Source organism: Barbus barbus, assembly GCF_936440315.1.
Source record: "Barbus barbus genome assembly, chromosome: 23".
Lineage (NCBI taxonomy): Eukaryota > Metazoa > Chordata > Actinopteri > Cypriniformes > Cyprinidae > Barbus > Barbus barbus.
Genome location: NC_136751.1, coordinates 15,960,256 through 15,973,515, shown reverse-complemented (window position 1 = coordinate 15,973,515; position 13,260 = coordinate 15,960,256). Strand labels below are relative to the sequence as shown.

The 13,260-nt window shown below is 40.0% G+C and overlaps 1 protein-coding gene across 1 annotated transcript in view; it reads left to right on the top strand.

Moving 5' to 3' along the window:
- LOC306842874 (tetraspanin-18B-like) overlaps positions 1–13,260 on the top strand; it is a 69,392-nt gene that overhangs the window by 42,983 nt on the left and 13,149 nt on the right. The gene's annotated exons all lie outside the window — the stretch shown is intronic.

The following is a 13,260-nucleotide window of genomic DNA, read 5'->3' as shown; positions in this document are numbered from 1 at the left end:
CTGATTCAACACGGAGCATCAACAAACTCCATATTTCACAGCAGACCAGAGGTCCTCTTCCAGATGGCATGTTTGACAGGCCTGTGAGTGATCACTCATTAGACAAACACTAGTCCAAGCTGTGCTCCATCTGTAGAAGGCTGCTGCTTTCCGTGTTTGCTCTGACAGGAACCGGTGTTAAGTGGATACACCAGACACCCGTCTAGGAACTATAGGCTGTCCATCTATCCCAACCCCCACCATTTTAGCTTAGACTGTAGAAGCCAAGCCATCATAAAAATAATGCTGAAATCCCTCCCTTTTGCTTTGTGGTTCCATATTTATCTTCTTGGCAAAAATACATTGTCCCTTTTTCCGACATCAGCCAAGATGTAAGACATGAACTTCAGAGCTGAAATGTGGGGGAGTGGACTGTTTGAACTTCACGTTCTTGAGTTTGTGTGATGCTTGGAAAGAGGTGAGAAGAAGAAGAGAAGATATTTGCCCTGTAGGTCTTGTGGACTTTTGATTATTTTGCGTTGACATGCCGAACACAATGTTTGTGGTCCAACTGTCCATGTGTGTTTCTCCCTTCACATAACAATTCAGCACTAATGCAAACTTCCCTCTTTAGGTCAGGTCAGTTTGACCGCAAATGTTTGTAGGAAACAAACTGACCTACGCTAAATAACTAGGACCCATTCACACTGACAATGAATACATAGCTTCAAGTCGACAAGTTCATACTGTTTGTTGCTCGAAGTTATTTTTTAGTTGGTTGCTGTATCCGTTAGCGAATCACTGCATTCCCACACAGCTCATTTGCATACAATTGAAATTGTATTGCACTGCAATCAATTGCTGTCGTTCATGTCTTCAAAAGTGACAGTCACAAACAGTCGGTGAAATGTTTTAGTTCTCTATTCCTGTGCTGTTAATCAATGCTGTATATTTAGCCGGCTGATGAGGACAGAGATCCATTGTCATTGTGGAAAATGTTTTCTTCCATTGTAAATGCAGGTTCAGAGTTCCTGGGAATATTCCCTAAATGGAAATTCATTCACTTTTGGACATTCATTCCCCAGCTTATATTAGATTCTTATGCAGTGTGGGATGTTTTTGATTTACCAAGCAAATGATTGTGCAACTGCTTTTTCAAGACCAAAAATACTACGTTATCCTTAAAAGGTAACATGTGTAAGAACACAAAATTGTTTTATAAGTACGTCACTTGGCGGATTTAATAATTTAGAGAAATGCTAAGAAAGTGTTGCCTAAATAACCAATTACATGGTACAAGTGACTTAAGGTTTAATTTAATAAAAAGGGAAAGTCCAGTGTCATGGGAAATCCCTATTGTACTAATGAACTAGTGTTTATGTGATCACACTCACTGTGGGGCGAGGAATCCACACTGTTGAAAGACAGAAAGAGGTTGTGAAGACAAGAGAGAAAGACTTCAACCGATCAATGTCTTATCGAGCTTGCTGAGCTAGTGATCTTCTCCATCTGGGATTGATAACTTCACCAGAGCAACAGATACAAGTGTATGGATCGCAGAAGCATTTAAACTGTTTTTATATCTAACAACAATGAATGTTTGTGATGTCTATGAAGTTATTAGATTTTGTATTGACCTCATTCAGCATTTCAGTTGTAAATTCATTATATTGAATAGTTTAGCAGTCATAACTCATACAGGAAGTTGCAGGTTGACAATTTTCTATAGATTTCCTCTTTAATTTTCTTCACTTCACCAGCACTAGCCATTTCCCCAAGTCCACTGGGTTTCTCTCCTCAGTAAATGCAACATTCATTGACCTACTGACAAAGATGAAGTGGCTTTATTCATCTGAAACCTGCACCTGCATCTTAACAATGATCTCTGTAATTAACTCTATTTCTCACTACAGAACATTTCAGAAAGCTTATTACACACAATCTCACATCAGATGTTCAATAACCAAGGGCGATTGTAAATGTAGTTCACTTGAATGCTAATTATTATAGCTAAACAACAGTAGTGAATCAGTCCAACAGCACTAGGACTGTTCACCTTTGTATTGCTCTACTTGTTTGTGTTTGCATGTTCTAGAGAGATTGCCAGTTTAGTGGCAGGGATTTTTCAGTGACTCTTTCTGAACATTTCTTCAATATGCCAGTAAGGACAGTAGTTGATGAGTGATTGTGTTTATGAGAAAGTTGCTTGAGTCAAACATTCAACTGATTTGTTCAAAAAAACGATTCATTAAATAATTAAACAAATCTTTATAATGAGTTATTGAATCGTTCATTCAGCCAACTAGCTCAGTCAAAAATGCTGACATACTCAGGATCTAACCAAGGGACGGTCTTTATGAGTGAGTCATTGATTCATTCATTCAACCGATTTGTTCAAAAACGCTGCAGTATTCTGGAACCTGTTGAAAAAAAAACAGCATATGCTGGTTAGCATTCCCACACAGCATGAATTGAAGCATGGCAACTGGTTTAAGCTGGTCCTGAGTTGGTTATAAGCTGCTGATGAGCTGGTCCTGAGCAGGAGCTGGTTGCTTAGGATCAGCACATGACCAGCTTAAACTAGTTTATAACCAGCTCAGGACCAGCTTAAACCAGCTCACGACCAACTACTAAGGACCAGCTTAAACCACCTCAAACCAGCTGCCATGCTTCAAAACGTATACAGTGCGTATATGCTTTATTATCCCATGAGGCCACAGGAGAGGATTTGTGAATGGTAGTGAAGCAAAATAACTACCGCTCAATTACATTCATACTAAAAAGAACATACTTTTTAAATGGTCATGATGTACTTATTCAAAGGAAATACCTACTCATATACACTTTCGGATGCAGCCTTGGTCATTGAATCATTCATTCATAAATGCCTATTTATTCAGAAACTGTGTTGCTTGGAGGTGCTTTGTTTGGCTCTATTTGCATTGGCTGAGCAAAAACAGACTAAGTAACCAACAATATTGTGCTTAAAATGTAAGTTGCACAATACTAACATCTTGTTCATTTAATTTTTGTATAAAAGCAACATTATATTCACGATCACCCCTTTTTTTTGTTTGAATACATCAAGTCTTTTCTGGTTTCACTGGAGGCTTTTTCTAAATATCTAAATCAGGTAATTGTTCTTGAGTCAGCTGGTCTAATGAATGAGCTTTGGCACTGCAGGCCTTTTGTGTCCAATTCAACTTTTAAATGCTCCTTCAAAGGACAAGAAATCCATCGGTTCTTATCACTTGTCTTATCCAAATGATCACTGATGAACCACTAAAAGATTTAGGCTCATTATAGACTGAAGTTTTCATTAATTATACAGCCAAATATGGCAGTTAGTCATTACTATGTTCCCTGATACATGTGAGGTACCTGCCCTCTTTATGAACATGCTGTAACTGCTTTAACTTATGCAGACTTCAAAGGTGAGAATCATGTGACTTATTCTTCCCTAATTGGAGGTTCTTTAAGGGACTATATATGCCTGCTGGGTAGACCATGCTGTTGTACCCCTTCCCCTAACACAGCTAGAATGTTTTCCAGTTTCACATGTATTATAAAAATGTCTACATGGAAAATTCGATTTGCTGAATTTTCTTGAACGGAGCACTATTGATGTTCACACACACACACACTCACATAGACATAGAGTATTTGTCACTAGCTGTTCAAGCTGTGCATTGAAAAGAACAATTAGGAGTCATCTGATTCACTGAGGGTGAAGAAGTTCAGTGCTCTTGTGAATCCTGTATTTCATGCTATATTGCTCTTTATGTATGCAAGCTCATGGCTGACGGGGGAGAGCTGACCAGCACACAGTGTCCTTGTCCTTCAGCTAATGATCTTGTCCCAGTTAGTAGGGTAAGAATGACTAAACCAGACAGTGGATTAATCATGTTAAAAGTGTCAACTTCAAGGAGAGTCTCTTCAACCTATTTGTTTAAAAAAGTGTGGTTTTCTAAAGGAAGAGAATAAGTGACTTTTAGCTTGCGAACTCAATTTATTTATTTATTTTTCATTTTCCGAGGGATATGTGAGTGGTAATTTCCTTTGTAAAACTGAGGTATGGTTGTGGTTGCTAAGGCGTTCTCGTGGTTTCTAGTTTCTAGGGTGATTACTTACTGGCCAATGCATATTTACAAATTCACCATTCTGATATTGAAATAGACCATTCATAAAATACATAAAAAATCCAAGGAGGTTTTTATTTTTGTGTGTGTTTTGGGGGCAAATGAACCCTACTGTCAGAGAGTGAATTTGCATTTTCATTTTGCTCATCTTCTGTTTGAAATATAAAATACATAATAATTTATAATTTTGTCCTTTCCCTTGTCTCTTGTCTTAAAAATGGTTTAAAGGCTGAAATGTGAGGTTTATGATTTTTCAAAAGCAATGCTTTTGTTACAACTGCATTATTAGAACTATATGTATATTTATATTTTTTCTTTAATTTTTTTTATTCTTTTTATTTTTTCTACTTTTCTTTTTTATATATTTATGTATATTCTTTGTGTTTGTATTCTATACAATTGCACTGTCCATGGAGCAGATCTGACTTACATTTCACTGCTGGTTATACTCTGTATAATTGTGTATGAGACAAATAGAAATCTTGAAATCTTAAAGTTTTTTGGTCATTTTATAGTTTATAGGTGTTGTTCTATTGGAATATCCGAATTTTCCAAAATTATTTGATCTGATTTTTCTCAATTTTTTTAGTATTATTTATATAATATTGTTTTGCACCTCTCCTTCTCATAACCTGCTTCAGCACAAAAACAGTCCACCAAAACAGGCAAAAAATTGTAACTGTGTAGGAAAATAATAGCACACCTCTTCCAATGTTTCACTCAATACAGGAAAGTGCATATATTGCATAGATATTCAAGTATTAGACTCAAAATTATTGTAATATGCCATTGTTTTATTTCAGAAAATATTCTTAGCAGAAAGAGAAGATGTGATTTGCATAAGTATTGCATATGTATTTCAGGAGTGCGAAGTTTACACAGAATGAAAACAAAAATATTGTTACCACATGAAACTGATTTGCATAAGCATTCAATCTCTATTGCAGAAATGCAAAGTTTACATGGACGAAAACAATTGCACTAATGAGTGCCTTACAATTGACCTCTGCTTGTGAATCGTTACAGTAACTACCACATTTCCTGGAGAGAAACCCTGCAGTGAAGAGATCATTATTGAAGTTGTGAATCTAAAACACATTTATGAAAATTATTCCCATCCAAATGTAAGGTTCTTATCTACATTTTTGCTGTTAATTTTACTTTACTTTACTTACTTTTGTCATTTAGCAGACGCTTTTGTCCAAAGCGACTTACAAATAAGAAAAAGTAACTAAAACTAAAAAGTTACAACTCTATAAATACTATCTACCCACATATTTAAGAAAATAAAGAAATTAAATAAAATTGACACATGCATATAACAACATTTCAATAATAAACATATCAATGAAAAAATTAAATAAAAAGCGATACTACTATCCCTTGCCGGTGTCCCTGCCCGGTGGAGTCGCACGGTAGAGTCGATGGTCTTTACACTCTTTACTTTTTTACTTTTGTCATTTAGCAGACGCTTTTGTCCAAAGCGACTTACAAATAAGAAAAAGTAACTAAAACTAAAAAGTTACAACTCTATAAATACTATCTACCCACATATTTAAGAAAATAAAGAAATTAAATAAAATTGACACATGCATATAACAACATTTCAATAATAAACATATCAATGAAAAAATTAAATAAAAAGCGATACTAATACTGATGTTAATTTGAGATGGTATGTCTGCGGCTTTTCACAGTCGGAAAAATTCATTATGCTAACAAAGAAATATTACTTATCCTCTAGATTGTAGGTCAGTAAAACAAAAATAGAAGATTTTGTGATGTTATAGCAGTGAATGTATCACATGAAGATTGCTGTAGGGGTTTAGTTTTATTTGACATTGGGGGTAGGGTGTATTTGTTTCTTTCTGTGGATGCTGACTGTGTTCGTGTCAGCTAATGTCTGTGAGAGAACAAACAGCAGTCTCTTTCATATTCACACATGCTGTTGATCTGGCCTCACTTTTGCTTTGCTTCAGATATTTCTGCACTTTTGATGAATGTGTTGCTGTTTTCATTGTGTACAAGGCTACAAAGACAATTCTGAGAAGTAAAAAAACACACTGTGCTTTTGGTCTCATAATCAGAGACCCCAGGCTTTGGAATAATGTGCTGAACACAAATCAGTCTTGATCATGTTGTTGTATTTGCTGAAGCGCTTTGGACTACGTAAATGTGCTGCAACGAGCATGTAGTTTCACTGCAGACCTTCCTGTTATATGTAGCTATGTGTGCTTGATTGATGATGACTGCAGTGCTGTGGGAGTCTTGGGAAAAATACCCTGTTTATTCTGCACTTTCTCAAGAGCCAGCTCCGATCCGCAGGCAGTTTGATTTATACGGGGATCCAAGATGCTTTACACCAGTGCGCTCCAACTGGGAGTGTGTGTTGGTCTCCTGCACTCAGCAAGCTAAGCGTCATGCTGAAGTTTTTACACTAAACCAGAGAGACACCTTCTCAGATGTGGATCCAAATTTTGCAGGCCCACTTTTTTAAAGCTTTTACACCATTCTCGGCACACACTCCCACATCCAGGTGCAAATGGCTTTGCCGACCTGCAAAGAACGTATTGAATTATATAAGAGAGGTCATCAGCTGCTGCTAATGAAAACTTTAATCTATGCAACCCTAATTAAAACCCCCTGGTTTTAAGAACGAGGGTAATTAAAACACTAATTGCCCTGAGGGTGCTATAATCACTTTGCCAACACTTTTGATACTAGGGCCCTCCATTTAATTGAAAGGATCCATTAAACACAGGCTGCCTCTCTGTCTATTTCTTTGGGCAGTGATGGATTGTAAGATCATTGTTATTTCCCAAAATCATTATTCTGTATAAGAGCAACAAGGTTTGCCAGATCAGAACTCTTCAATATATTTGATAAAGACCCCAAAATATGATGATTCCCTTGTGAGGTACCCACAGTGACAGCTATATTGTTTTTTATTGTTTAAAGACTATTTATATTGGCACCTAAAGCCTTGTGGGCAGTGCACCAACATACAGCGCTGTTGATCTATGTGTCTCCCGAGTTCAAATTCCGACTTGAGGACCTATCCCGGCAATAAATGCAAAAATGGCAAAAATAAATCTTAAAAAATACCTATTTATACTTAATTTATACTCTAAATAGCGTTCTGTGCTCGTCGGTGCAGCCAAAGATGATTGGTACAGCAATGTCGCTTGCAAAAAAAAAAAAGGTGGCTCCATGGGTGGAACTTTGCTGATTAAGGGCCGGTAATATTATAATAATATCCATTTTCTACGTCACGGGGGGGAGCAAAATCTGAGTGGCTTGTTTTTCACTTGCAGAGAAGTGCTTACAAAAACAATTACAGGGTTGTTCTTTTTCACGTTTTCTTTTTCTGGTTTTCTGGCACCGGGGATCCGATTATAGCACTTGAACACGGAAAAAGTCAGATTTTCATGATACGTCACCTTTAAAACTGAAAAAAAGTTTTTTAACTAATATTGAAAAATGTGTTAATGTGTTAATAATATTGTGTTTTTGAATATATTTAATTAAGGTAGTGTAACGGGGCGAACAAGACGTGAGGCGTGCGGATCCATGTGCAAACTTTTATTCAAAGGCGAGGTCACAAAACAAGCAAGGTTCATACAGTGGCAAACAGGAACAACACAGGCAAGACAAAGAGTAATCCTAGGGCAAGCGTGGGTTGACGATCAGCGAACCATATCCAACAGGGCAAGGCAGAGAGATAATCCAGGTACACGAGCAATAGTCCAAGAGAGGTGCAAACAGAGTCCGAATGGCAAGGCAAAGGGTTAATCCAGGAAACACGGGCAAGAATCAAAACACTAGAAAACACACAAGGCAAGGCAAGGCAAGACTATGATAACTGAGTGGGCTCCGTAGAATAGCTATCGCTAGGAGAGTGATATACGCTATACAATACTCGGACGAGAGGAAGAGGAAGTCCATGGTTTATGTAGGGTGTGTGATCAGTGCAATCAGCTGTGTGAGTGGTCAGTGCAATGGATGATGGGAATTGTAGTCTGAGGTGGCGTGCAACAGTTAGTGTGATGCAAGAGTCCATGTGGTGAGCGAGTGACCTCTGGTGGTGAGTTAACAGAAGTTCATATACCAGACCCCCCCCCCCCCCCCCCCTCCCCAAGGAGTGGCTTCCAGATGCTCCTATACAATCCAGGAGGGCAGTGGAGCGGAGGCGGAACAGGGGGAGGGACGGAGGGCCAGGTCCACGTGGAAGTGGAGTGGCCGGGGACCGAGGCAGAGTCGGCAAAGCAGGAAGCCAGGGCGGAGTCGACGGAACTGGAGCCCACCAGGGCAGAGCAGAATATTTCCACGGCAGAGCAGAAGACCACCAGACCGGTGCAGAAGACCACCACGGCAGAGCAGAAGACCACCAGAGCGAGACAGCCAACCTCCACGACGGAGCAGACAGACCAGGAGCCCACCAATGCGGAGCAGACAGGGCAGAAGACCTCCACGGTGGAGCAGACAAGGCAGGAGAGCACCACGACAGATCAGGAACCCACAGCAGAGATTGGAGCCTAGGGAAAACTGAGACACATGAGACAGGCATAGAATTTACGGTCTCTTTGACAATGACAGGGTTAACAGGGCATACAGAGGGTTCATTAAAGTCTTCCATGGCAGGGATAGGGTTAATGGGACAGATATGGGGTGCATTTATAGTTTCAGAGTTAATGACAGGCAGGGTTAAGAGTTCACAAACGGCCCCTAGAGGCGCAACGCAACAGTCAAGAAGTTAACCCATAACCCCCTCAGTTGTGACTGATGGGACTGGTAATTCACAACCAGCCTCCTCGGCTGACTCAGGGTAGGACAACAGTTTATAGGCTGTAACATGGGCAAAGGAAGGTTCATCGATGGCCTCCGTGGCTAGTTCAAAGCAAGGCAAGAGTTCACAGATGGCCTCTATAGCTGCGCCAGGGCAGTACAAGGATTCACTGACGGCCTCCATAGCCGTGACAGGGCAGGACGAGGATTCACAGACGGCCTCCATAGCCGTGACAGGGTAGGACGAGGATTCAAAGACGGCCTCCATAGCTGTGACAGGGCAGGACGAGGATTCACAGACGGACTCCATAGCCATGACAGGGCAGGACGAGGATTCACAGACGGCCTCCATAGCCGTCACAGGGCAGGGCGAGGATTCGTAGACGGCATCCATAGCCGTGACAGGGCAGGGCGAGGACTCGCAGGTGGTTACCACTGACACCTCTGAAGGTTCTGCAGCAGACGCCGCCACCTCTGGAGGTTCTACAGGGGTAATATCAGGAAACAGGTAAAGTTCATTAACAGGACAGGTACAGTGCTCATCTACGGTTCCTTCGACCATGATATGACGGGATGGACATGAATTGCTGGGCGCCACCACCATGCAAGGAGCTGAAGCGAGCACCGCCGCTTCGGGAGGTTCTGCAGCATGCGCCGCCACCTCTGGAGACATCACAGTGGACCTCGCCACCTCGAGCAGTTCTGTGGTGGTGTATGCAGCCCAAACGCAACATAAAGTGATCCCCATCATGGGAAGCGCTTCAGACAGGGATATCAGTTCAGGAACAGAAGGGTTGGAGTGAGTGGATTTGGAGATACCAGCTGCGCGTGCCAGCGGTGCATCTCTCACACTGGATACCAGACTAGGAAATCGAAGAACTGACCTTGAGTATCTGGGTGTGAAGGACAGGGCGTTACAGGACTCTGGATGATCAGCTGTGACGTGAAGAGACTCTGGAGGGTCAACGGAGATGTGAAGAGACTCGGATGAGTTGAGACGTGAAGAGTCTCTGGCAGATGAGCTGAGACGTGAAGAGACTCTGGCAGATCAACTGAGATGTGGCTTGATTCACGACGATCAACGGTAACTTGACTTAGCTCATGACAATCAACTGTGACTTGGCTGGACTCAGCTGTGACAGAACAGGATGCTGTTGTGTCTGCCATTTTGGGATCAAGCTCCTCTGTCGCCACCATTTTGTGAGTGTGCTCTGGTGCGGCCGCCGTTACACGAGTGAGTGAGGTGTCGCGCTCCTCCACGACACCCACAGTGAACGCTGAACCAACAGTCAATAAAGCATAATCCATAAAATCACTTAGAAACGAACGGGGACCTTCAAGGGTTAATCGTGATTTGAGCGGCTGGTTAATGCCCTCACAAAAAAAATCTATGAGCACACAGTCTGGCAGATCATAATAATAAGCGATCTATAAATACTCTTGTACATAATCCTCGAGTGATCGCAAGCCCTGCTCGAGGATTAATAACAGTCTTGCAGTGTCCATACCTGGCCAATATCCACGTGAGAAGCTGCTGGAACCTTGTGTGGCCGAGTATTCTGTAACAGGGAGAACAAGACGTGAGGCGTGCGGATTTTAAAATAGCAAGATTTTCTGCTATTTATAGTACCTGTTGCATTTTATTAGCCACAGACACTGGAAATGCTGTAGCTTTGATTTTATTAGACCTCAGCTCAGCTTTTGACTTGGTTAATCACAACATAATTATCTCTCATCTAAAAAATTGTATTGGCCTGCGAGACTTTACGTTGGAATGGTTCCGGTCCTTTTAACGAACTGAAAGATTTCTGTATGTATTGGACAAAACACTTCTTCTACTGCCCCTTTGTCTTGTGGCGTTCCTCGGGGCTCCATTTTGGCACCGACTCTTTTTATGTTATATATATTACCTTTGGGGTTGATTTTCAAGAAATATGGCATCTCTTTTCACGTATACGCTGATGATATACAGTTGTATCTTTCGTTTAAACCAAATGGAGTAAATGCACTAGGAGATCTGTATGCATGTATCCAGGAACTAAAAATATGGCTTACAGAACATTTAAATGAAGGCAAAACCGAAGTAATTCTGTTTGGACCCAGTGATGCTTTTAATGCTAGTAATTATAATCTTGGTTATTTGCATCGGTGGGTTACTCCTTGTGCAAAAAACTTAGGTTTTTGATTTGATTCGGGCCTAAATAAATAGTGTAGTTAAGTCGTGTTTCTTCCATCTTCACCGTCTGGCTAAATTGAAATCATTCTTATCAACAAAGAATTTTTCTTAAAGTAATTCATGCATTTGTTATTACTCGTTTGGAATTCTCTTTATTATGGGATAAATTGTTCATCTATGGAGCGGTTGCAACTGGTCCAAAATGCAGCAGCCAGGCTCCTGACTGGAACTCGTAAATATGAGCATATTTCTCCTATTTTGATCTCATTGTAGTGGTTGTCGATAAAATTGAGAGTCGAATTTAAAATACTAATTTTGGTTTTTAAATCAGTAAATAGTCTTGCACCAGTTTATCTCACTGAGTTGTTGCTTTTACACAAACCAGTGAGATCACTGAGGTCGGAGCGTCAAAAAATGCTATCCATTCCTAGGTCTAGACTGAAACATTGTGGTGACCGAGCTTTTGCGGTTGCCGGGCCAACTCTCTGGAACAATCTCCCTGTAGCTATTCGAACAGCACCTTCTTTACATACTTTTAAATCTATGCTTAAATCTTATTTATTTGAAAAATTTAGGATGGGTTAAAAATATTTTTTATTGTGCTGAGGTGTTTGTATATTGTTTATATTTTGATTGCTGTTATGTTTTCAATTTCCTGTACAGCACTTTGGTCAACCTTTTGGTTGTTTTAAAATGTGCTTTAGAAATAAAATAAAGAAAGAAAGAAAGAAATATTATCTGCACTTCAGTATTGTATTACATTATAAAACAGTATGCAATAATAACTTGTAAATTGTAAATTATAAATTTAATTCAAATTATTAAATGGATGCCACCTTATTGGTACAATAAAACCCTCCCTACACCTACCCGATACTTTCTTTTCAACTTTTTGCTTATTTCCTTAATTTTTATTGAAAATAAATGCCTTTACGATGTTATATGAGATTTGAAAAGGGAGAAAAAAAAGTTTGGCAAAAGGCAGGTTTGATCGCGTCAAAAAGACCACAGCATGCGCTTTACCATCTGCACCACTGGAACTGATGATTCATAGCCGTTTTTTTATAATATTGATTATCCCAATCACACGTTGGCGTAAATAGCCTCTGCCAACAAGACGGGCTATTTGCACTAAGTGTAAATAGACACTCCGTTTAAGGAATGTATGAAGTTAAAGTTAACTTTGACAACTCTAAAAATATCTATTTTTAAATAATGTAATATAGATGGACATAGATATACACATACATACATATAAGTACAGTATAAATGCCTTTTATCTCTCTTTCTCGCTCTCACACTCTCCTCTCAAATTTCCCCTGGAAATCCAGTTTGAAACCCCTGATGTAGATGATTCCATTTTTGGTTGATATAGACTCATCTCTTCAATAAAGATCTATAGAGCTCTAGGAAACCACTTTGGGTGATACAGGGTGAGCCAAAGTAACAACACTGGGTGAGCCAAAAACCTCTTTTGAGAAAGTTCTGCCAGAGCTTAATGGGATTGCATCTGACAAGATAGGAAAATACAAAGAAAACAAGAAGGAAGCGGGAAAAAAACAAAAAGAAAGGTCATGGTTAGTGTACTTGTCATCAAGCCACATTCTATTTCTGGCTCCAAGTCAACACACAAGTGATTTTCCCTGGCCTCTCTCTTCCACAGAGTTCTCACTGCTATGATTACTATATCTATTAATAATGCTTGCGATCCATCATGTATTGTTGTTTGCAACAAGACTTGTGGTATTAGCACTGCACAGCGAGATAAGGTTGCACTCAAACATGTATTTAAGGATGACACCCTCATGTAATACACCCTCTGTGTGCTGTCTGAGTAATGGTAGGGTAGCTCTGCCAGTGCTGGCTGTTACCACTCGCCTAGAACTAATGAAAAAGGCCCCATTTCATTTAAGGAAAGTGGCGCCATAATAGGCCTTCATCCCAGAGAGTGCTTTTTCAGGTAGAGGGATGGTCTGCTGAAACACAAGAGCCTCTCATCATTAATTAGACTAAAAGGGAGGCTGTGCCTTTAAAAAAAATTGTATGGCCGTTTTAGTATGCACATGGGAACCCTGAATTCACCTTGTTTGAATGCACTTTGAATACAGGATTTTGCTGAAAATCCTTTTTTGATGCTAGCATTACTTTGTTCAGTGTCGGACAAACTGCGCAAACCTTTTA